This window comes from Prionailurus bengalensis, chromosome B1 (assembly GCF_016509475.1).
Source record: "Prionailurus bengalensis isolate Pbe53 chromosome B1, Fcat_Pben_1.1_paternal_pri, whole genome shotgun sequence".
Classification (NCBI taxonomy): Eukaryota; Metazoa; Chordata; class Mammalia; order Carnivora; family Felidae; genus Prionailurus; species Prionailurus bengalensis.
Window position 1 is genome coordinate 102,067,276 of NC_057344.1, and position 21,385 is coordinate 102,088,660.

Sequence of the window (21,385 nt, forward strand, 5' to 3'; positions counted from 1 at the left end):
TTTTTATATTCTATTCTCCTTACTTACCATCATAATTTCCTATCTTTCTACATTATTTACAGAATTCATATTTTACGAATTAAATGTCATCAAGTTGGTATGTGTATACCTCATTTCGCTACCCACTATTCCGGGCCATTTAGATGGTGTTTTCCCACTGTTACAAATATGCTGTGGTAAAGTACCTCATGTACATAATTTACTGATAACTTTTGTGTGAATTGTTTCTTCATGTATATGGTAGAAGAGTCATTTAAAATGTGGTGTAAGTATCATGCGAAATACTGGCTGATATTCTATCTACTATGGAAAAAGTATAAGACCCTATATAGTATCACATCGTGTTGGAGCTGGGATGGGAGGATGGTTGCCTCATCTTTCTAGTTATACCTCATCACTGTTACTCATGGTTTTTTGATGTATTCCTATCAATCTTTGAACTCTTTTTTATTTTCTGTTACATACATGAAATGTTACAGACTTACCTTGCACCTTTCTTGTCCCAGTCTTGGAATCAAATATATCTTCAAAGACCTCTGCTTTTTTTTTTTTTTTTGGTTGGTTTTGTTTTATTATTGTTATTATTATTATTTATAGATAATATTATTTAGAAACTGAGATCTAAACACTAGGTATTCTCAGTGTTGCAATGACACTGTTCTCAGGCCTTCTCAACTGAGAGAGCTAGGAAATATATGTCTACATATATGTGTGTGCACACACGTATACACACATGCTATGGAAAGCACGAAACCACTGGTATATTTATTCTAATTTTATAACTACAGGGTTTATTTCAGTTTTATCCCTTTCCATATTTGTATCTTCTTATTCTAAGAGTAGGAAACCTGGCTCCCATTAACTCAATATATTTGTTTGTTGGATCAACCCTCCATGTAATCAATCTCTTCTCATCACCACTGTCCCCTGAGGGGGCACTCTCCTCACCTCATTCTGCCTGCAATATCCCACGTTGGGTGATTTCTCCCTTGTACAGATGCTGTCCTTATCTTGCTTGGACTCCACTTACCATATCACTGCTACCACCCCTACTCCATGCAGATGTTTTTCTCATCCCTCTTGAGCTCCACCTCCTTGTGCTGGGCCACTAACATCCACTCTCCAGTGTGAATGCTTACTTTTGCTCAACTCTACCTATTGGCTTTGAGACCAAATTATTTAGACAAGAAAAAAAGCAGGCAGGCAGGCAATTAGAAAATAAAGTATATACACACACACATATATGTATGTATATATATATACATGTATAATACATATATATGTATATATATGTGTGTGTATATGTATATATTCTAATACTCCCACTTCCACATTTAATGCCTTTTCTCTTATTACTTCTTCTATTATTTTTTTTCTTATTACCAAAACAAGATGTACAAGTAACACAATACTGACAAGTGCAGGGGAGAAAAAAACTTTTACTCTACCCTCTAAGGTTCACTGGAGACCTGCAAACTAAACTGACAGAAGACAGATTAACAGGAGATAAATCATATGTTTCTTCACTTATGTTAATATTTTTAGGTGCAAAGTGGTTCCATAGAAAGGAGAGGAAAATCCAAAGAGGCAGTTAGACCTGGGGGTTTATGTATCATTTTAACAAAGGGCAATAAATTGTGAAGAAGTGAACAGACAAAGGAAAAGAGGGTTTGGGCTCCTAACAGTGGTAAACTGTGGGAAGATGCTTAGGAAATTTATAGGTGATAAGAGTTGTCTAGTAAGGGTTGTTATTATTATTTCTAGCTTTTCAACACTATATGAGCCAGGAATTTGGTTTAACAGGTAGACTTGATTAAAATCCTTCTTCCTTCACTTACTAACTGTATCACCTCAAAACAAATTCACCTGAGTCTCCATTTCCTTTTCTATAAAATGGGGAATATAATAGTATCTCGTAGCTATTTTTAAAGGAGAAAATGAAATATTATATACAAAGAATGTAGTACCTGTACATAGTATTTGTTTTGTTAATTTTTCCTCACTTTCCTCAGCTGTGAAACAGGCATACTATAGTATCCATCTCAGTAGTTTCTTGTGAGGATCGAGTTATTCCATGTGAAGTGCATATAATAAGCACTCAGCAAATATTAACAATATGATTATCAACTCTAAACCAACACAGAGCTGTCTGATTGATAATGAATTATCAATTAAAGCCCAAAAAAGTAAAAGACAAACTTAGTATTTATTTATAAACAGGGAAAAATGCTTTAAAAAACTTGCAAATGTTTCTATAGGAGCCAAGGACAGGCTGCCTTAAAATGTGCCGCTTTGGCATATTGATTATTTTGAAGTAAAAGTTAGTTAAGAAACAGCCAGTACACAGGGGAACATTCTGATCCCCTTTTGTCTCCAAAAAGCAGAAAATATCCCATATGAAAGGTACTCTCCCTATACCAGGAGGTAAAGAGACATCCTTTTCACCAGAGATAGGGAATTTGGAGCTAAAAAGGCTGTATAAACAAACCTTGTTACTTTTACTCATTTGCTACCTCAGCCCAAATTCTGTTTAGAATTCTTTATTAAGTGGAGCTCTCAAACATGTTTCCTTTGTCCTCGTAATTCCTCACTTACTGTTTCTTTGTCCAGAAAGTATAAAAACTGCCTGCCTTTGGTCATTTCTTTAGATCTCAATTTCATTATTAGGCCTCCACGAGCACATAATTAAACTTCGGTCTTTTCCTCCTGTTAATCTGTCACAAGTCAGTTTAATTCTTAGACCAGCTAGAAGAATCTTGAAGGGTAGAGAAAATTTTTACTCTGACAAATTTCTTTGACCCAAATATTTGAAGCTAAGAAGGATTATGTGTCTAAGCTTCAGTTTACACTGGTGAGTTTCTGGAGTTGTACTTTTTATTTAAAGTACAAAGCCCATTTTCAACCATGTCATTAATTCTAGTTCTTAAACCAAAATAACAAAGCTTTTTCATCTATATTTCTTAGAATGAAGAAAAGTAATATTTTTCCCTTTACCCGTTCCATATTACTTTTTATTTAACTGTCACATATATTTTGAACTAAATTCTCATATCTTTTAAATTCTAGTAGTAGGCATTTGGGACCTAGGCCAAATATTCATTGCTACTTAGTTTAAATATCTTGAACAACTTTAAAGTGGATTCTCTTCCTATTCTTTTCCATCTTATTCTCTTCTCCAGGATCCAGATTCTGCAAGTCTGGACATGCCCTCCTAAGCGCAGCCTTAGGCGAAGTGAAGTGATCTAGGGATTTCCCCTGCTGAGCACAAAACTGAAACTTCTAAAAACTCTCATCTTGATTTCTTTCCACATTCATTTTCCATTTGCCTTTCTGGCACACTGCCCCCTCTTTAGCAAACTTGCTATCCTTCAAGTATCTCCAAGATGGGACCTACAGTTTTCTGTGCCTCTTATGGCCATGGCAGCGTTACACCCTCTCTTCTGAAAACCTCTTTGTTTCAGAGGGTCTATTCTTTGGTTGGAGGCATCCACTGCCTCAAGGAGGATTAGAATTATTAAAGCAGGAATGCAAAAACAAAGAAACAATTATTGTTCAGCTTTTATGTTTCAAGAATACATTGTGAAACCCAGAGCTGGAACAATAGTTAAGAAAGAAAAGACAAAATCAGGGCTTTTTAAAAGAGAAAACATTTTTTTAGTTCCAAAAAAGCTAGTTTTAAGTATCAGTAAGAAGAATCTCCTAAATGAAGTTTAACAGAAACAATATCTTATAGAAAAAGTAGATGAAGAACCACCCAGGCCACAGACTAGAAAAGCATTGCTCCAGCAGAGGAGATGAAAGCGACTCAGAGGAAATGGCTGGCATAAGGGTCAGAAAAGGGGCTTGTTATACTTCCTTATGGGATTGAAACCCCTGGGGACAATTGGAAAGAATCTACCAAAAATTTTTCAAAATACCAAGACTGGGGTATGGCCCAAGATGTATCTCTGGGATGGCAGTAAGCCTCAGAAGAGCCATACACACCTTATTCCCTAGCAAGGTACAATGCATAGTCAGTGCTTTCCAGGCCCTGGGAGGAAAGAAAGGGTTGAGAGAGAAAGAAAGAGAAAGAGAGAGAGAGAGAGAGAGAGAGAGAGAGAGAGAGAGAACGGGCTGCATGGCTTTCAGGGTAGGATGCAAACATGCTACCCTGGCTGCATCTGGGGATTAGATGAGGTCTCAGTTGATCAGTTATGCCTCAGTTGATGATGGCCACCTGAAAACCAAATGGAATAGCACATCTGTGTGGCACAAGTGTCAGTAACTGCTGATAAATGGAGACTGCTAGATGATTGAGCGGTAGACCCACTATCTAGAACACTGGCCTAATGCCTGGATACCTTAGAAGCTTCTGCTAGTAGACACTGTTGGTCTTATCCAATCCTCTTTATTTGACCAGTACACCATCCTCAGTTGTTGTGAGGGTTGGCTGATAATAGCTCACCCTTTGGAGCCACCCCTCTCCAGAGAATTGTCCTCATTAAGGAACTACCAAAACTATCTGGGAGGTCACCTCCACCCCATCCCAACCAGCAAATCAATGGCTGACTGACATGGGTACAAAAAACTGTCTCTCTTGCCTCAGGGGTGTCAACTTTACGGTGTCATTCACAGTCCAGGGCTCACTGGCAAGCCAAGGCTAGATTTCAGCAGAAATCTCATTGTACTTAGCTTCTTCCTGAGGTATCCTGCTTAAACTCACCTCCTTACAACTTTCTTCTTCTTATTATTTTTTGTTTTTAAAGTAGGCTCCTTGCCCAATGCAGGACTTACACTCACAACCCTGAGATCAAGAGTCACATGCTCTGACTGAGCCTGCCAGATGCCCTTTACAACTATCTTCTATGAGCACTCCCTCAGTCACTTCCAGAAGAATCTCTGCTTCACGCTCTGCTTCTAGGGAATCTAACTAAGACACTCCCCCAAACAGATGTCACTTTGGAAGAATTGAGGGGTTGGGGAAAATTTTTGAATGACTGACCAAGTGTAAATTTGAAATAACTAAGAAACTTACTGAAATTATTGAACTTACTGGAGTCAACTAGATTATGTCTTGAGATATCAGGTGACACATGTACGGGAGGAAAAACTTTTCTTATACCCTTTTAGGTTTCATAGCTGGGGGTTCTATGAATTAAACTGACAACAAACAGATTTAACAAAAGAAAAAAATATAAATTTATTAATTTTAAGTGCAGGGGACTTCCTTTGGGAGTGAATATCCAAAGGACTGGTAAGATTTGAGCTTATATACCATGTTACTATGAGGAGGGGCAGGGGGCACTTCTGGGAGAACAAATGACTTCCTAGAAGGAAAGGCAGAAGGCATTTACAGAAACACAGATCTCTTTTTTGGAAGATAAAAGGACCCTTAGGAGAACAGATGGGAGATATGACAGTTTGTGACAATATTTGGGTGTGGTGTCAACTTTTCAGCTTCTCTCTGGGAAGAGATTAGAATTGCCTCTGGGGACATTTATGATAGTTAAGCTCAAAATAATTCTTTCTGTTTAATTTTTAAAATTTTATTTTAGAGAGAGAGAGAGAATGAGCAGGGGAGAGGGGCAGAGGGAGAGAGAGAGAGAGAGAGAGAGAGAGAGAGAGAGAGTCTCAAGCAGGCTCCATACTCAGTGCAGAGCCCAATGCTGGGCTGGATCCCAGGACCCTGGGATCATGACCTGAGCTGAAATCAAGAGTCAGACACTCAACCGACTGAGCCATCCAGGCTCCTCTAGCTCAAAGTAATTCATATGTCAAAAGGTAAAGACTAAGTTTAGTTATAAGAAATTTAAAATGTTACATTTCCTTCATACCAGAGGTTATGCTATGAAGCATTGGCCCTGTTATACCTAGAAGACCCTTACTTCTCTTCTTTCCCTGTTGAAGCTCTTCTCATCCTTCACTGTCCAGATCAGCTGCTGCTTCTCTACAGCACCCACTTTCTTTATTGGCATGTTTCTAGTGTCACATCAAAATACAAAGACCAGGAGAAGTGGACAAAACACAATACAAGACAAAACTGAGTGCATTCCTTTGCCAGGAGAGAAAGAGCCATGCCACTCAAGAAGTAACTTGAACAGGAATTTAGGACAAAAGGTAGGAGGAGGCACAGAGGAGGAAAAGTAACATTTTAAATTTCTTATAAATAAACTTAGTCTTTACCTTTTGACATAAGACAGAGGAGGAAATTCACCAATGAAGCCTGAGTTCACACTCTGGTTGGCTCACAAGGTAGATTGTGAGTTCTTCTTTCCAGCTGATATGACATTGGCCCTGTCATGGCAGGGAGCACCAGTTCTCAGAGCTCCTACAGCTCTTGCAGTTCTCAGAGAGGTCCAGGTCAGAGTACACTGGGCTTTCTAGCATGTTCAGGTTTGCATGGTGGAGCCTTGGCTAAGTTTTTTCTTTAGTTGTAGTTAGTAGTGCCCATGTTTGCCTTCTTCACCAGACTGGAAGCTTGTCAAATGAGCCCCAAGTTCTCATGCAATTTTGCCTCTTCCTACAAAGATTAGCACAGCAATTTGTTCACAGAAGCTGCATAATAACTGGTTAGCTGTTTCTTGCACAACATAGCCTCAACAGTGGCTGCCATATAGCTCCAGAAGGTTGATGTGAAGCGGGATCTCTGTTCTCTCAGATCAGAGGAAGGCTCACTTGTCTTTTATTAACCCTGAAGAAATTATCAGCATCACACTACCTAAAACACGGAGTCTGGCCCAGGCAATACATTTCAACGGGATGAAAAAGGGAATGGTAGTAATAAGATCTGGGAGGTGCAGAGTGAGCAAGGTATCCAAGTACTGTGGGGGGAAGAACAGACAGGTCATTGCCTCCCTGGCACTAGTTTGGCATCACGGTCTATTGATCCCTAGGAGGCCTGGAGTCATCAGCTGTCATTGTCTATTGTGATGACAGGAATTTTAGGAGTTTTGGCAATGGCAACTGTGGGGAATAAATGGGTAATTGACCTTTCATGAACTCTCTCTAGATAATGATGAACTGACAAGGAGTACAAACCAGCCAGCAAAGTATAAAATAGCTTTTCAGATCACCTGAACAGCTTAGGTCTTCGGAATAGAAATCTTTATCAAGTGTATGATATGCTTTTTGTCTTTTTCTTTTTTTAAAAAAATTTTATGTTTATTTATGTATTTTGAGGGAAAGAGAGAGTAGAAGTGGGAGAAGGCCAGAGAAAGAGGGAGAGAGAGAGAATCCCAAGCAGGCTCCTCACTGACAGCACAGAGCCCTCATGAACCGTGAGATCATGACCTGAGCCGAAACCAAGGGTTGGACACTTCACTGACTGAGCCACCCAGGCGCCCCTACTTTTTGTCTTTTTCAAAGAAAGTATGCCAAACATATTTAGCCTTTTCTATGTTTGCTCAAAAGCATCATTGACCAGGTAGATTAAACTCTAGATTGGCCTGCACTCTACTACTGTCTGCATGTGTGGTTTTGTTTGTTTGCATGTTTGTTTGTCTACTTTAGAGTTTTCCTCTCAGTCTCCTTCTTCTGCTAGTCTGTCAACCATCCCTTTATCCTGTTCTCAGTGTACCTACTTGTAACAAATCTCTCTTTGTTTGCTTATTTATTTATTTATTTATTTATTTTTTAATTTTTTTTTTCAACGTTTATTTATTTTTGGGACAGAGAGAGACAGAGCATGAACGGGGGAGGGGCAGAGAGAGAGGGAGACACAGAATCGGAAACAGGCTCCAGGCTCTGAGCCATCAGCCCAGAGCCTGACGCGGGGCTCGAACTCACGGACCACGAGATCATGACCTGGCTGAAGTCGGACGCTTAACCGACTGCGCCACCCAGGCGCCCCTTTGTTTGCTTTTAAATCTGCTGAGAGTTTGGATATGAGGTGATTATAACTATGAAAATCCAGAACAAGGACTGCCAATACGTAGCATGAGAGCTATTCTTCCCCATCACTAACCATGAATCATTAAAACCCTGGATGTGGCCTCAGAATCTTTCACAAAAGATGCTCCATCCAAGTAGCTCCTATCAATTGATAAGAATTGATACCAATTGATAGTATTAGGCATGGGAGCTGAATACTATCCCCATGGGGATGGTGTTAGTACTCAAGTCCTGCAAGAAATAAATAGCACCTCAAACTTGGGTGATTTGAAGAGAGTTTAATACTCTATTTTCATAAGTCTGAGCAGGGCTTAAGAAGCCACACCCTACCATACCCTGGAGTTAGTACCTGTGGGTCTGAAGGAGAGGGAGAAGTTACTGGAACCTAGACCTAAGTGCTGCCAGGAGCTATGGTCTGGGTGGGAGGCTGCAGCTAACTTACAAAGACCCTGCTGGGAGGGAGATGTGAGAATAAATCCTTGACCTCATTTACCTTGTATACTCCAGGGTCTTTCCAGTTCTTCCAAATGGCCAAACCCAACTGGAATCCAGAAGGCAAGATAGATCCCTTTGATGCAGTTCATGCTGGTTTGCCTCCCAGGGCACAGAGCAGGATGGAGGAAGGACACAGGGGCATCTGAGAACCTCTGGCACAGAGGGGAAATGTACTTTCTGGGATACTAGAGGACTGGAAGCAGAGAGATCCTCTGGGGTCACCTGGGCATGACTGAACACTGATGTGTCCTACTGGTGCTGCATTTGGTTCAGGAGCCAGGAAATTCTGGTTATTTATAAGCCTTTCAATAAATGTAATGACAAATGGGGTTAGTGTATGTTCCAGAATGGTAATTCAACACCTATTATAAAAGGACAGGATTGTAGTCAGAATTACGTTTCTGGGTGGAAAAACCCTACCTTGTATGGACAGTGTCAAGTTTTTTCTTCTTGTTCCTTTCCCACCTCTTCTATCCCAGGGATTCTGGGTCAAGGAGAGCCATGTTGAAATATGCTACATCTGTTTCCACTTTGTAGCCTCCTAATGTCCTATAAGATTTTATATCCTTAGATCATTGAATGGGAAGTTAGTTGAACATTTTATTATGTGTAAATGTGGGTATAGTTTACCGTTGTGAGACCAGAGCCAGGGAGAAACATTTCTTCATCTCTGATCTAGAGAAGAGTAAGATTAATTCAATTTTGCAAATGAATCAATTTTCTTTTATGTACAACCCATAGACTCAATTGAACAAGTATAATGACACTGATGTAAGTTGTTCAAACTATTTTTGCTTCTTGGTTCTTCACTGTATTCCAGATAGTGGAGGTTGCTGGAAAGCCATGTTCCAAATAGGTAAGGAGCTACCAGGCTCTCTCCTCTGGGCCTATAGCAGACTTTAGGCACCTTTATTATAAAATGCTTTTTTCCATCCCATTTCACTCCTTACCTTCACCACTGAACCTTTTCAAAGACTCATCTACACCTGCAAGCTACATCCAGACCCACAGCTCTCCCTATTCCCTACACCATTATTAGTCTGGATATTCCTTCTCACACTGTGCTGAACAGTAGATGTCAGTGGTTACATTTTTTGGCCCTCCTCTGGTATAGGATGATGTTGTCATCACTTCATCTTGCAGTGTTCTTGTCTTTGGATCTCCTTTTTCCTCCCTTTCCAGGAAAAGTTCCTGGTGGCTGCTTCTCTGCTTCTGTTATTACTGTCTATTCCTTTTTCTGCTCTCCAAATACAGCAGTATTTCCCAGTTCCTTTCCCCAGCTCCTCTACTAAGCATTCCCATTCTTACTTGCATTTTTTAGAGCACTTTCCATACTTTCTTCTTCAACAAACATCCACTCTCTTTGCTTCAATTACCACTGCTCTGATGTGACTCCTAGATTTACAAACTTTGCCTCTATCTGGGTGCATAGCCCTCTCATCCCCACTTCTCTGGTGGATATGTCCACCTACATAAGTGGCCAGCACAAACTAAACTAGTCCAAGTTGAACCCACTATGTTCCCTTGCAAATGATTACTTCTGATGATTTACCTTTGAGCACCCTGGCTCAATACATTGGATTTTTTTTGTTGTTTAGTGGCTTTCTAGAAACTTTTTCTGCTGCCCCTTCTTCCTCAAGTGCTGTCCCATCCCAGCTACATGGCCATGGTCTTCCAGGATTCTGCCTTCTCCGGCCTCAGTTGATTGGCTCCAGGGTAGATCTTCAGTGTTCTTGGGAAGAGCAATAGTGCGCAGTGGTGAGTCAAATTGGGCTACTGTCTGCTAGCTAAGTTGCACAGGTTTTTCTAATTATAAAATCAGTATAGTAATAGCACCTACTTCAAAGTACTTATATGAATATTAAATGAGATAATACATGTAAATTGCTTAGCAATTCCACCTAAGCTAGTTCAATTTAATCTGCTGTTACCTGACTGTAACAAGAGTAACTAACACTTTTAGCTCCAAAAGAGGCTTCTGATTACCAAGTCCTAACAATTCTGCTTCTGAAATATCACTGGCTTTGTGTCATCTTGTTCATTTCTATTGCCTCCTTTGTTTTTCTGGGCAATGCAAGTACCTAATCAATCTCTGTAGCTATAGTCTAACCCACAGTCTCATTTAAAAAATGTTTTTTAAATTTATTTATTTTGAGAGAGAGAGAATGAGCAGGGGAAGGGTAGAGAGAGAGAGAGAGAGAGAAAGAGAGAGAGAGAAACCCAAGCAGGCTCCACACTCAGCACTGAGCCCCACACCCATAAAAATGATTTTTTTTGTGGGGTTGCCTGGATGACTGAATGTTGGATTCTTGATTTTGACTAAGGTCAGGATCCCAGGGTCGTGGGATCGAGACCTGTGTTGGATTCAGCATGGAGACTGCTTGAGATTCTTTCTCTCTCTTTCTCCCTCTCTATCTCTCTCTTTCTCTCTCTCTCTCTCCCTCTGGCCTTCTCCCCAATCATGCTCTCTCTCTCTCTCTCTAAAAAAAAGAAAAAATACACCTAAAAATGGTTTTTTGAACTGCTACTTGAGCATGCCATGTTCTTCCTCCAGAACCTCCAAGGAATCTGCACTGTGTTCTGAATAAAAGACACTTTTCTTTTTTTTTTAAGTTTATTTATTTATTTTGGCAGAGAGAGAGAGAGAGAGAGAGAGGAGATACAGAGAATTCCAAGTAGGCTCTGCACTATCAGTGCAGAGCCTGACATAGGGCTAGAACTCAAAAACCTCAAGATCATTACTTCAGCCGAAATCAAAAGTCACGATCTTAACCAACTGAGCCTCCCAGGCACCCCTAAATGACACTTTTCTACTAGTGGTTTCACTTATTTTCTCAAGCTTCTCCCCACCTTGAGAGAGGACCTGCTGCTTGCCACTTCTTACGTTGCAGCTCAACGGAACGACTCAATCATAACTCCTCTACATGTGGCTGTCTCTGTGCCATTGTTCATGCTGCTAGTTTTACCTCAGTCCTCTCAGCTTTCTGCTATACTTTCTTTCTTTCTTTTTTTTCTGTTATACTTTCTTTCTTTTTTTTCTGCTATACTTTCTGTAAAAATCTCACCATTTTGCAAAGCCCAAACTTAATGAAACCTTTTCCATGAGACTTTTCTGGTTTCCTCAAGCAAAATGAACTCCTTGAATTCCTGTACCATTGAATTCTCATTTGTGATGTTTATTTGGCTCCATCTGCTATTACAATTGTTACTGTGCATCATTTATTTCTTCCACTAGATCGCAGGTTCCTGGAGGACAAGTGTCTTACTTAAGTCAATAGCCTCCAAAGTGACTAGTACTACATAGAGGGCATTCAAAACACATTTGTGGAATATAATTGAATCAAGAAAACATTCTCATGCTCCCTTCTGCAGCACATACACTAAAATTGGAACATTAGGCAGTAGCTACACTTGTGGTGAGCACAGTATAACATAAAAACTTGAATCACTGTGTTGAACACCTGAACATAATGCAACATTGTATGTAGACTACACTCAAATAAAAAAAAAAAAAAAAAAGAAAGAAAAAATGTTCTCTGGTAGATTGGGCACAAAGTTGAATATAGTGCGTACAAGCACGTGTGTGATGTGTGTGTGTGCGTGTGTAAAGAAAGAAAGAGAGGAAGAGAGAAATATTTGAAGAACTGAATTAATCTCTACACCACAAATGAATTCAAGATGGATACAGTTTGGCCAGTGGTGGCAATTTTGCTTTATATTGCTAGTTTTGTTTGTCACTATAACAAACTGATTTAATACTTTATTACCTTGGTTCATATTTTATTTAATTTTCTTTCAGGTTTCTATGTGTTTTATTTTTACGAAGTGTTATAATTTTATAATGAAATCTCCAACTTTGAAAAATAATCTAAAACATACTTTTCATCTTATTACATATGGTTCTTAACAATGTAAGTAAATAAAGGCAAATTGTGCTTTAGTCAAAATCAATAAAAAGCTTCCAGCCAAATGTTTTCTATTAGCTTAAATGATTGCATACTTAATTTAATGCAACAAGTGATAATAGGAAGTGCAGGGGTTTTACGAAATACATGCAATACTTACTTTTTCAAAAAATCCTTCCATTTCTCCTCTGTAACGTATTTCAGGATAAATTGATCCTTTAAATGAGAATGTAAAAATGTAAGAAAGCACTGTTTATTCTGGAAAAGTTTTAATATTATTAAAAATAATTGTCCTCAAAAATAAAACCTTTGGCTTAAAATATATAGATAGTATGAACTTTTCATTTTGATTCAAATATTAATAGTGATTTTTCAAGAGGAAAAACTTCTGCATAATACAAATATTAAGCAGGTCAGCATGGGTTACTAACAGAAAATTTGACTATCAAAATACACAACATTCCTCTGTGAAAATTTGTGCATATTTAATTTTATTGAAGTGTATCATTTGAAAGTTTTTACCTAGACATTTCTAGATATGTCTCCCAAGGCAAGGGACACAAAAGTAAAAATAAACTATTAGGATCATATCAAAATAAAAACCTTCCACACAGTGAAGGAAACAAAAAAACTAAAAGACAACCTACTTAATGGGAGAAGATATGTGCAAATGACATATATGATAAAGGGTTAGTATCCAAAATATATAAAGAACTTACACAACTCACCACCAAAAAAACCTCAAATAGTCCAATTAAAAATGGGCAGAAGACATGAACAGACATTTCTCCAAAGAAGACATCCAGATGGCCAACAGACACATGAAAATATCCTCAATATTACTCATCATCAGGAAAGTGCATATCAGAACCATGATAAGATATCACCTCATACCTGTCAAAATGGCTAACATCAAAAATACAAGAAACAACAAGTATTGTCAAAGATGTGGAGACAGAGGAACTCTCTTGCACTCTTGGTGGGAATGCAAAGTGGTGTAGCCACTGTGGAAGACAGTATGGAGTCTCCTCAAAAAATTAAAAACAGAAGTGACCTATGATCCAGTAATTGCACTACCACGTATTTACCCAAAGAATACAAAAACACTAACTTGAAGAAATATATGCACTCCTATGTTTACTGCAGCATTATTTTACAACAGCCAAACAATGGAAGCAGCCCAGGTGTCTATCAATAGATGAATGGATAAAGAAGATGTATATATGTACAAAGGAATATTATTTAGCCATAAAAAAGAATGAATTCTTGTCATTTGCAACAACATGAATGCATCTAGAGAGTATAATGCTAAGCAAAATAAGCCAGTCAGAGAAAGAATAATGCCATATTATTTCACTTATCTGTGGAATTTAAGAAACAAAACAAACAAAGGATAAAGGAGACAAACCAAGAAAGAGCCTTCTAACTATAGGGAACAAACTGATGGTTACCAGAGGAGAGGTGGGTGAGGGGATGGGTTAAATAGGTGAAGGGGATTAAGAACACACTTTTTTTAAATGTTTATTTATCTATTTTTGAGAGAGAGAGAGAGAGAGAGGCAGAGAGAGAGGGAGACAGAGAATTCCAAGCAGGCTTTGTGCTGTCAGCACAGAGCCTGATGTGGGGCTTGAACCCAAGAACCATGAGATCATGACCTGAGTTGAAATAAAGAGTCTGGATGCTTAATTGACTGAGTCACCCAGGAGCCCCAAGAGTACACTTATTTTGCTGAGCACTGAATAATATATGGAATTGTTGAATCACTATATTGTACACTTGAGACTAATATAACATTGTATGTTAACTATGCTAGAATTAAATTTAAAAATTAATTAAATTTAAAAAAATAAAAATGAGATCTTTATCATGTTTTCTAATCTTTTTAAACATACCAACCTCAATTGAAAGTAAAAATGTGCAAGGTAGACAATTTTTGTTAGTTTTATTGAAAGGCAAAACCAAAAATGGCTAACATTTTCAACCTAACTGAATAATGTTATAATTCTAGTATAATAGTTTTGATTATTCAGAAAATAATGATGGAACAAGAGAGAAAAACAAAAACTAAAGGAGAAAATGTACATATCACAAATAGATTTGGTAATAATGTTGACTTATATTTGTATGATTTTATATATATATATTTTTTGTTTATTTATTTTACATTTTATCTTGGAATAAAGGCCGAGAAGCAATAAGTTTATTTATTTTGAGACAGAGAGCTAGCTCACCGACATGAGTGGGGGGTGGGGAGGGGGGTTGGGCAGACAGAGAAGGAGAGAGAGAGAGAATACCAAGCTGGGGCTCAAACACACTGACAGTGAGATCATGACCTTTCTCCAAGGTCATGGAGATTCAAACCAAAGATTCAAAGGCTTAACCAAACTGAGCCACCCAGGAACCCTGATTCTTTTTGTATTTAAAAGTACTTTCATATATAGTGTCTTTCTGATCTTTACAACAATCCTATCACTAGAAAGAGTTTCAGACATGAAACCCAGAAGAAATAACTTGTTTATCCTTGTACTTGAGCAACAAGGAAAAAAATTAACTGGAAAATAGTATATTTAATAAAATGTTCGTTTTTGTGGTTGTTGTCGTTTTGTTTTGTTTTTTACTTGGGAAAACATACATTATGAAACAGGCTGGAATAGAACAGGTTGGCTAAGGGACTGGTAACGGAAGACTTCATTTGCTCTAAAAGCAGGAATTGGCATTGGTATATGTTCCAATATTAGCCTCATAAAAATACTGCTTGTTTTCCAACATATAAAACTGCTTTCAAATCCCAGATTCCCTCAAGCTGTTTATATTATAACTTCATCAAAGTCTCAAAGTCAAGAATCTTCTGAACTGCTTGAACAGCATCTATTTCTTCTCCCTTTCTTTTTCTTTCTTTCTTTCTTTCTTTCTTTCTTGCTTTCTTGCTTTCTTGCTTTCTTGCTTTCTTGCTTTCTCGCTTTCTTTCCTTTCATTTCCTTTGGTTTTTCTCCTCTAAACACTTTGAGGAACTCCTTGTGATACTTGCCATAGAGGTGGAGAAAATCTTTTTTAATCGATAATGACTACTGACTACTAATTTTCTTTGAATTCTCTGTGCATAGATAAAAGTCTTAATGAGATTGGAAACTATCATAATTCTTGGAGAGAGTACATAAGAATAATGTGCCCTTTAGAGAAAAAAAAAATCAAGACACTGAAATTCCAAGTATTGCTCCTGCTATTAAGAAATCAGAAAATCCTGGGATGCCTGGGTGGCTCAGTCAGTTGAGCGTCTGACTTTGGCTCAGGTCATGATCTCATGGTTCATGGGTTTGAGCCCCTGCATGGGGCTCTGTGTTGACAGCTCAGAGCCTGGAGCTTGCATTGGATTCTATGTCTCCCTCTCTTTCTCTGCCCCTCCCCTGCTTGTGCTCTGTCTCTCTCTGTCTCTCAAAAATAAATAAATGTAAAAAAAATTTTTAAAAATTTAAGAAATCAGAAAATCCCTCCACTTCACAATCAGAAATAGTGTAGAAAGAGGGAACAGTCAACACTTGCTTGAGGTTAGAAAGATAAAAATGACAGTTCATTGTTGGTGAGTTTCTTGTGTATTCATTTTCAAAAACTGTGGCAGAGAAAAACAGAGAATTGAAGTTGAAAGTTATAAGGAAAGAGAAACTGAATAATGTCGCTAGACAATTTGACAATTTGACACAATTTGTCACTTAAGAAATTCAGCATCCCAGTATTATATTTTGGGTGAAATCTTTTTAATGAAGTATTAGACATTGCCATTTCTTTCCCAGTTGATTCCAACATTTAGATCCATCTATCATGAGGTCGCATTTCTTTTCTTGTGTACATGAATGCACCAGAGTGTTTCCTCTGAGTCAGGCATTAGAGCAAGCTATCCAGTGCATTTGGTAGGAAATTGTGGTGAGTACACTGTTTAGATGTATTCTGTTCTCCCTCATTAATTATTTAATTAGGGTCTTAAAGTATTTCGCAAACCTATAAACAGGAAATCCTATGTGTAATGCCTTCTTTTAGTCTGAGTCTTCTTGTAATATTATATTTCCAAAGTAATTCCTAGTAATCAGATGTCTAAATTAGGACCAGATTCCAGAATTAAAAGAATGAAAACAGATTAACTCAGTAGGCTGAAATATTAAGGAAACTAGGCCAACTAGAGGTTAATTTTCTGTCCCAGGGTCTTTTGTAATTTCTGATCTTTAGGCAACACACAGAGATGAACATGCATATAAAGGACCTTACTGGAATAAGTAAAAGAAAAACCTTTCTCTTTTATACCTATATGATGTGGAAAACCATAACATTAACTGCACTAAATTATAAGCAGTGGAATCTTACATTGTTTCAACATGTCTGGGCATGTTTGGTGATTGGATTTGTTCCAAACCAAGCTCTCCATGGATTCCTGATAACCCAATGGTGGGAGAAGGTGGGTGGAGATTGCCAATAAAACCATAGATCTACTTTAAGTTCAAGCCAGGATCCCCACTCCATGTAGATACATAAAAGCTCTTACTATACCTACATTTATTAAAGTTACATCTTGTCATATCTATATGCTCAGTGTATGCCCACATATACTAGCTACTGTATCTAAATAAATCCAACTGAGACCATGAACAAGTTGAATTTGTTAATTCTACCATTATCTTAACTGTGAAGGTGACCTAGGCTCTTGACAGAGATCTAGTTTCTTGAGAGGGAAAGATGCTCTTAAGATTTTTATAATTGCTTATTCTTAATAATTTTAAATTTGCCTCGGTGTCCTACTAAATGATAACCCATTGTAATGAAAAGAGTAAATGCCACTAGAACTAGAAGTCTTAAGATACAAGGAATATAGCTATTCAAACAATGTTCTGGTGAAAAGTTTAAATTTTGAACAGACCTCAATTATCTGCGTCCCTCATCAATGTGGTAAATACCTAGCGTGTGTGTGTGTGTGTGTGTGTGTGTGTGTGTGTAATAGTATACACTATTATAAATGTACTGATAAATAATAGAATGGTATAGCATTGTGACAATGGTGTTAAAATATTATAAGAATTGCATGCAGGGAAAGGTTATTTATAGCACTGCTTTAGGTCTGGAACATCTCTGAAAATTGGGGGTTTGGAAGTGTTGAAATTGTTATAAGGTTCTGCTTTATAAATTTGCTATGTAGCTTGCTATAGACTGAATGTTTGTGTTTCCCCAATATTCATATGCTGAAATCCTAATCCCCAATGAAATGGTAATAGTGATTGAGGCCTTTAGGTGGTGAGGATGAGGTCCTCAAGAATGGCATTAATGCCGTTAGAAGAGAGACCCCAGAGACATACCTTACCACTTTCATCTTGTGGAGACACAGCGAGAAGATGGCAGTCTATGACGCAGGAAACAAGCTTTCACCAGACACTGAATCTGACCTTGGCCTTCCCAGCCTCCAGAACTGTGAGAAGTAAATTTCTGTTGTTTCTATGCCACCCAGTTTATGACATTCTTGTATACCCTGAACTAGGGCATGCTGGTATTGTTCAACTGAAATGAGGAAGATCTAAAACAGTAATCCTTGCGGACAGGACCATAATGTCCAGGCTAGAGTTTTCATGCTAACATGGTCATTAGAAGAGCAGCAGCAAGGTTCATTTACATACATAAATGTAGGAGCCAGAGTCCAGTGGCTTAGGTATCTGACTGCAAGTTGCAGGGACAAGGAATTCTGATCATACTCTGTTTTAAGAGAGTGCCACGGTGAACAAAATTGGTATTAGTTACCTGCAATCAGAGCTTGGTTAACTAGCTAACCAATGAGCATGAGTGACACCTAGACATTGGACCTGGAGGAAGTGACATTATAAGCCCTATAGTTTGCTTACGAAAACATGGTTTCTTACCAAACTTCAGCTAATAAGAGTGAGTTAGGGTGAATGGTCTCAGATATTTGCTTAATGTTTTACACCCCCTCTCTAATTTATAGGTAGTTTTTGATAAATTATAAAATCAGTACTTTATTATAAAAATCCAAATGTTATAAACATGTTAATGTAGAAAATAAAAATTCCCAACAGTTTCATTCTCCAGATATTAACCAACTGCTGCTTATCTTCCCCCCCCACCATCCATTTTTCTTCTTATGACAGGGAGGCATCATGACCTAGTAGTTGAGAAGGCAGATTTGGGAGCCAAGCTACTTGGGTGCAAATTTCAGCTCTGTCACTTACTAGCTGTGTGACTGTGGGGCAAGGACCTCTCAGTGTCTTGGAATCCCATCTCTGCACAGGGGCATAACTACCTCTCTCACTGAGTTGTGAGGATTAACAATGGCATATTAAAATAGTGCGTGGTACATGGCAAGTGTGGTTTTTATTAATGATGATGATTATACAGTTACATATCAGTAGATATTTACACATACAAATATAAGGTACTTTATTATTAAATTTTTTTAAATGTTTATTTATTTATTTAAAGAAAACTTTAGTGTTTATTTTGTTTTTGAGAGAGACAGTGCAAGCAGGGGAGGGGCAGTGATAGAGGGAGACCCAGAATCTGAAGCAGGCTCCAGGCTCTGAGCTGTCAGCACAGATCCCGACACAGGATTTGAACTCATGACCCAAGTTGAAGTCAGACACTTAACTGACTGAGCCACCCAGGCGCTCCTGTATTTTCTTGATTTACAGATATTCATTTGCTATCATAAACATATATGAACTCTATCTGTTGTGGTTTTCCATTGCAGAACAGGGGAAGAAAGTGGTATTTTAATGGCCCAGCTTAGGCCAAAAACTAGCTGTTGTAAAGAAGAGAATTCCCTATTGGACTTCATACCCTCCCCAATCCCCATCTCATCAAACCATTAGACAGAGTTTCAAGATTTTGTCCATCCTTTAATAATATTTATTCTTACTGAAGCTTTCACTTATATCATTCTAAGTATTCTTGGCAAGAAGTGGAAATATATTTGGTCTAAATGAGACAAACTTAAACTTAATCAGTAAAACATTAGTTAAATGGAAGGAGAATAAAATTTCCCCATCCAATACTTGGCCTGTTTATTTATTAGGTAATTTGATTACAAAAGTTTGGAAAAGCAACAGATGAATACAGCTCTTTTTATTCCAGAATGAAACAAGGGGTCAGATATCAGGATCACATTCTCTTATTTATTTATATCCAATGTATCCCATTATTACCTATAATAATAATAAAATAATAAAAATCGTTTTCCCTTGTAGGTAACTTTTTGTTTCTCTCTTGCTGCTTTTAAAATTCTCTCTTTATCTTTAAACCTTGACATTTTAATTATTACGTGCCATGGTGTGGACCTCTTCGGGTTCATCTTGTTTGGAACTCTCTGTGCTTTCTGGTAACAAGAAAGTTGGTAACAAAGTTACCTACAAGGAAAAACCTATTAGGCTATCAGGTGATTTTTCACCAGAAACTTCACAAGTCAGAAAGGAATGGCATGAAATATTCAAAGTACTAAAAGGAAAAAACCTATAACCTACTTTACCTGGCAAGGTTAACATTCAGATTTTAAGGAGAGATAGAGTTCCCCAGACAAACAAGATAAAGGAGTTTATCACCACTAAACTAGCCTTACAAGAATGTTAAAGGGACTTCTTTAAGTGGAAAAGGAATGGCCATAATTAGACATAAGACAAATATGAATAATAAGATGTAAAATATGACAACATAAAATGTGATGGGAGTAAAAAGGGAGGAATAAGGGAGGAAAAAGAAAAAGAAGGAGAAAGATCTTTTCTTTATTTTCTTCTTCTTCTTCTTCTTCTTCTTCTTTTTTGAGAATCTGCTTCACTTAAATGACCATCAAATTAATATGGCTGGTATTTACTCAGGATGTTATATATGAACCTCTGGGCAACCACAAACACAAACCAATGATACATAAAAAAATAAAGACAAAGAAAGCCAAACAAAACACTATCAGTACTTATCATGCACAAAGAAAGAGAGCAAGAGAATAAGAAAACAAAGAACTATAAAAACAACCAGAAAACAAATTTTAAAAATGGCAATAAGTACATATCTATCAATAATCACCTTAATGTAAATGGCCCAAATGCTCCAATCAAAAAACAGAGTGGCAGAATGGATAAAAAAACAAAAAACAAAAAACAAAAACAAGACTGAGAGGCACCTGGGGTGGCTCAGTGGGTTGAGTGTCCAACTCTTGGTTTCAGCTCAGGTCATGATCTCACGGTTCATGGGACCAAGCCCTACGTTGGGCTCTGTGCCGACAATACAGAACCTACTTGGGATTCTCTCTCTCCCTCTGTCTCTTCCCCTCCCCTGCATGTACTCTCTTGTTCTGTCTCTTACAAAATAAATAATTAAATTTGAAAAACAAAAAAACCACAGGACCAACCTGTATGCTTCATATAAGAGACTCACCTCAGACCTAAAGATACATACAAATGGAAATACAAATGGAAACAAAAACCTGAGGTAGCAATATTTATACCAAACAAAATATACTTTTTTCAGTTATTTTAATTTTTATATTTATTTACATTTATTTATTTATTTATTTATTTATTTATAAAGTTTATTTATTTTGAAAGAGACAGAGACAGCACAAGTTGGGGAGGGGCAGAGAGAGACAGAGAGTGAGAGAGAGAGAATCCCAAGCAGGCTCCATGCTGTCAGTGCAAAGTCCAATGTGGGCTCAAACCCATGAACTGTGAGATCATGACCTGAACTGAAACCAAGAGTCAGACGCTTAACTGAGTCACCCAGGCACCCCCAAAATAGACTTAAAAAAAAGACTATAATAAGAGACAAGAAGAGTATTACATAATGATAAAGGGATCAATCCAACAAGAGGATGTAACAATTGTATATATATATATATATATATATATATATATATATATGCACCCCACATGAAAGCACCTAAATACATAAAGCAAATATTAATGGACATACAGATTGAAACTGAGGTAATACAATAATAGTAGGGGACTTTAACACTCTAGTTACATCAGTGGATAGATCATCCAGACAGAAAATCAATAAGGAAACAATGTCTTCGAATGACACACTGGACCAGATGGATATAATAGACATATACAGAACATTTCATCCAAAAACAATGA

The 21,385-nt window shown here is 37.7% G+C and overlaps 1 protein-coding gene across 2 annotated transcripts in view; it reads right to left on the bottom strand.

The window, feature by feature from the left end:
* Positions 1 to 5,653: 5,653 nt before the first annotated feature.
* BBS12 (Bardet-Biedl syndrome 12) overlaps positions 5,654 to 21,385 on the bottom strand; it is a 57,227-nt gene continuing 41,495 nt past the window's right edge. Inside the window, exons 3-6 of one of the 2 annotated variants that reach the window (XR_006295467.1) lie at positions 12,430 to 12,485; positions 9,917 to 10,096; positions 8,363 to 9,039; positions 5,654 to 6,499 (exon numbers count right to left, since the gene is read on the bottom strand). The gene's annotated coding sequence lies outside the window, so the exon portion shown is untranslated. Of the gene's footprint in view, positions 6,500 to 8,362; positions 10,097 to 12,429; positions 12,486 to 21,385 lie in introns of both variants that reach the window. The other variant, XR_006295466.1, reaches the window with a different exon arrangement.